The 4,784-nt window shown below is 57.5% G+C and overlaps 1 non-coding gene across 1 annotated transcript; it reads left to right on the top strand.

The window, feature by feature from the left end:
• The first annotated feature begins 4,702 nt into the window (after window positions 1-4,702).
• On the top strand, window positions 4,703-4,784 carry TRNAS-AGA. The gene has a single exon. It is a non-coding gene; the product is annotated as a tRNA-Ser (tRNA).

The following is a 4,784-nucleotide window of genomic DNA, read 5'->3' on the forward strand; positions in this document are numbered from 1 at the left end:
CACCTGCAGGGCCGGCTCCAGGCTTTCTGCTGCCCCAAGCAAAAAAAAATTTGGGGTGCCCCCCACCCCAGCCCTGGGCTGTCACCCCCCCACCACTGGCCCCCCCTACACCCCCTGCTGGGCTCTCACCCCGACCCCACCCACACCCCTACTGCCCCGGCCCTGGGCTCCCACCTACCAGTGCTGACTCTGCCCGCTCCCCCCTCGCCTCCAGCTGGTCGGGCGCTGGCAGGGTCGGGGTAAGCAGTGGGGCTCCCGGGCCAGGCCTCAGCCCAGGGTCCCTCCAGCCAGGGCTCCCGCCTCCAGGACCAGCTGGGACCTGGGAGGGCAGAGCTGGGGGACTGTCCCGGCAGGAGGCTGAGGAGCCGGGGCAGGGTAGCCCCAGAGGGAGTGGAGCCCCGGAGAGCGGGACACGGGCCCCGCATGGCAGCGCCCCGCCCCCTATGACCCCGCTGCTGCTGCTGCTGCTGCTGCTTCTGGCCACCCGGCTGTGGCATTGGGGGGCAGCCGCCCTGCAGCACCTGGTGTCCCCTGCTTGGAGCCTGCCCGGACAAGCCACAAGTGTTGGACAGACAAAGCTACACAGGATCTTTTCAGAGGGCAAGACAAAGACGCCACATTTATTATGAGAACAGTGTGATTTATGGCCAGTAACTAATATTTTAATCCTTATACTCACACATTATACCTAATACCTATACACACACATCCATCAGATGTTCTGCAGCTGCTGCATAGTTACCAGTCCTGAAGATAGCTTGAGTTTGTGACTTGAGTTTGCAGCTTGGGTTCGTAGCTTGTGGCGGTAACTGGCCAGGAAAGCCGGGCACAAGGACGAGCTGGGTCTCTGTTGGGCCTGCACCGATGTCCTTCCATGTTGGCAGCAGAATGTTACCCTCCAAAGTCTCCCATCTCACCCATCCTTTTTGTAGGCTTTAGTTTGAATCCAGAGTCTGTAGGTCTTGCTGTGTCCCGCTGCCTCTGGGTTTGGTGATTGATCACCCGTCAATTGCAGGCGACTTTCAGCCTGGGACCTGGCTTTGATCTTCCTTCTATTGCACCTTTTCTGTTTAGGGTGGCCTCTTCTTACTTTGTTAGGGCTCCTGTCTGCATCTCCAGCCGGTGGGGTTTGAACTTTATTTCATCAGGACAGGCTGGGGCTGGAGGTTGATTCCATCATCCATACATACCTCAGTCACACATCTAACCTAAACTAATAAGATTACAGCAGGGTTTGCAAAAATGAAGGTTGGAGGAAGCTATTACAAAATGAAGTGAGCGTTTTAAAACGGGGTTTGAATTACAATATGGCAAACGGTGAACAGAAGTTACAATATAGACAAGTGTAGTGAATGGTGAACAGAAGTTACATGGATAAACTGAACAATTAAAAACAATTTCATTCATCAGTTTTACAGGGGCTGCAGGTCGGGAGTGAGAGGCATCAGCAGAGCTGTCAATCTGGAGGTCAGGACCGGGATAGCAGGGGCTGCGGGTCGGGAGTGAGGGGCACCAGTAGCGCAGTGACTGCAGAGCTCAGTGGGAGCCCAGGGGGCTGCAGTTCGGGAGTGAGGGGCACTGGTACAGCTGGGGGAAGCCCAGGGCGCTGCGGGTCGGGAGTGAGGGGCACCAGCAGAGCTGTGAGTCTGGAGGTCAGGACTGGGATAGCAGGGGCTGTGGGTCGGGAGTGAGGGGCACCATCAGAGCTGTGGGAAACCCAGGGGGCTGCGGGTCGGGAGTGAGGGGCTCCAGCAGAGCTATGGGAAGCCCAGGGGGCTGCGGGTCGGGAGTGAGGGGCACCAGCAGAGCTGTGAATCTGGAGGTCAGGACTGGGATAGCAGGGGCTGCGGTTCGGGAGTGAGGGGCACCATGAGAGTTGGGGGAAGCCCAGGGGGGCTGCAGGTCAGGAGTGAGGGGCACCAGCAGAGCTGTGAGGCTGGAGGTAAGGAGTGGGATAGCAGGGGCTGCGAGTTGGGAGTGAGGGGCACCGGCAGCGCAGTGACTGGGTTGCTCAGCAGGGAGCCCAGGGGGCTGTGGGTCGGTAGTGAGGGGCACCACTAGAGCTGGGGGGAACCCAGGGGGCTGCAGGTCGGGAGTGAGGGGCACCAGCAGAGCTGTGAGTCTGGAGGTCAGAACTGGGATAGGACGATGGGCAGAGGGTGATTGGTGGATGGGCCCATCGCTCTGGTCCTCCGGGCCAGGGAAGAATGATGGGGTTGGAGTCTTGTTCTTCACATTCTTGGTGCGAGTACAGAAGGTGCTGGAGCTCTGACCAGGGAGGGCATTAGGAACCCATTACCCTGCAGGGAAACATTCAACCGCTGATCTATACTCTCAACAAGGAGTGTCATGTGTAGCCTAGAGCAGGAACAGTTTTTAATCTGGGGGTTAGTAAACTTTAATCTCTGTACAAACACCACAGCTTACAAACTCCCCACCCCCACTCTGTGTCACCGGAGCACAACAACAACTCTCCTTGGGGCACACACAGCTCCCCAGCTCCCTGCCCGTCAGTCTCTCCAGCATTGCTCCAATCCCTTAAAGCAGAGTCTCAACCTCAATTTACCTTAGGGCCGGTGCCAGTCCTCCAGTCCTCCCAGTGGGCCAATAATGTCACTCATACTGCCCAGAACCCGCCCCCCAAAACTCTGCCCCTCACCTGCCTAAGGCTCTGGGAGGGAGTTTGGGTGGGGGGAGGAGGTCTAGGGTGCAGGCCCTGGGCTGGGGATTGGGGTGCAGGAGGGGTGCAGGCTCTGGGGCGAGTTTGGGAGGGGGGAGGAGGTCTAGGGTGCAGGCCCTGGGCTGGGGATTGGGGTGCAGGCTCTGGGGGGAGTTTGGGTGCAGAAGGGGTGAGAGGTTGGGCTCTGGGAGGGAGTTTCAGTGGGGGAGGGGTGCTGGGGTGCAGGCTCTGGGATGGATTTTGGGTGCTGGGTGCAGGCTTTGGGCTGGGGCAGGGGGTAGCGGGAACAGGAGGAGGGGTGGGGTTGCAGGCTCTCGGTGGGAGACTGGGGGCAGGCAGGACGGGGCATGTGGGAAGGGAGAGGGGGTGCAGGCTCTGGGAGGGAGTTTGGGGGCTGGGGTATGGAGGGAGAGGGTGCAGGCTGTGGGAGAGAGTTGGGGCAGGGGTGTGTGTAGGGGATCAGGCTCTGGAAAGGAGTTTGGGAGTGGGAAGCGGTATGTGGGGAGGGGGGGAGGGTGCAGGCTCTGGGAGGGAGTCAGGAGTGTGGCGCTTACCTGGGGCTCCAAGGTGGGGTGGGCTGGGGGGCCTCCGTGTGCTGCTGCCCCCAGACACTGCCCCTGCATCATCTCATTGGCTGCAGGGGCTCGGGGCGGGGGCAGCACGTGGAGGCACAGACCCACCCTGCCCTGCCATGGGGAGGGGCCGGCAGCCACTGGAGCGAGCAGGCAGACGCTGCTCAGCTCCACTGCACTGACGGGGCCCCTGCGGGGGAGCGCCTGGGGGCAGCCAGTGTGGCCAAGGGAGTGACCTGGTCCCAAAACTGCTGGAGCCCCACGGGCGAGACCTGGGAACCAGGACTGCCAGCCAGACAAACCCCTTTAAGAGGAGGCGTCCCTCTCCCTGTCAAAAACTGATCTTCCTCCTTCAGTTCAGTGACAGCCTGAATTGTTCCTTATCCCGGCAGAGCCAGAGGACTGAAAGCAGCAACATCAAACCCCGGTGTAGCTCGCAGGAATGGACACAAACACTCCCTGGTAGCTGAGGAGATGTTCAGCTTTGCCCTTGGTCAACTACAAGGCTAAAGGGAAAGGAGGTGGTGCCAGGTATAAAGAGTGAAACACGACACATCATAGTTATGCCCATGGTGGCTGCTAAATCTTTTGATGTCCTTCTTCTTATCAGCAGTGTATTGTTTTCTCTGGAGTCTAGGCCTTGACCAAGCAATTTGTACCTTGATAAAATAATCGACTGCCCCGGTGAAGGCAATGGACTTGCACCCACTGGGGTGTCCCTACACAGGTACAAGTACTAACAACAGTGGCTGCCTTTTAGCCATAGATTTTAATCAGGGCAATAAATTGAAACAAACCCCTGTTAAATCATTTCTCAGCCCGAGTCCTTCACCCACATTCCATAGAGCATTGGGCCACCATGTGGACGTTTCATTTCTGACCTCAGTTTCACACAGAGACACAATTTCCTTTGCACAGATCCATGAACAGTGAAACCTCCCTGTGTCTCTGGTCTGAGCCAGGACATTCGATTCCAGTGAACCCTTCTCTCCAGCAATGGCGACAGTCAGACAGAGGGGACTTGGCACCTGCATCCCTGCCAGGGAGATATTGGCTCGGCTCTTTCTTTCTGCTGTTGTTAGTCCATGAAACATCAAGGGTGGAATGCAAGGCTGAGTTCACGCACCAGCCCCCGGAAAAAATTTCAGTGCCCCAGAGAAATCCTGCCACCTGCTATTGGAACGATGTGCTGGAGATTTGACTAGGAAAGGGACTGTCTGAATTGTCAGAATGGGGAATGAACAACAATCTACAGCAATGTCGTTCACACAAACAGACTCTCATCCTGCTCCAGCCGGAAGGGAAATGGGCAGGAATTCTCGCTGTTCACCCAAGGACACACTTACACTGATGCGCAGTCATGAGTCTGCTGGGGGAGCTGGTCTGAGCAATTCGAAGTGACAATTCAGTGAGAACAGAATCATCATGTAGTGGGGCATTTGTATGTCAACTAGTTGTGGCCGAGTGGTTAAGGTGATGGACTAGAAATCCATTGGGGTCTCCCTGCGCAGGTTCGAATCCTGCCAACTATG

This window comes from Mauremys reevesii, unplaced genomic scaffold, assembly GCF_016161935.1.
Source record: "Mauremys reevesii isolate NIE-2019 unplaced genomic scaffold, ASM1616193v1 Contig4, whole genome shotgun sequence".
Taxonomy (NCBI): domain Eukaryota; kingdom Metazoa; phylum Chordata; order Testudines; family Geoemydidae; genus Mauremys; species Mauremys reevesii.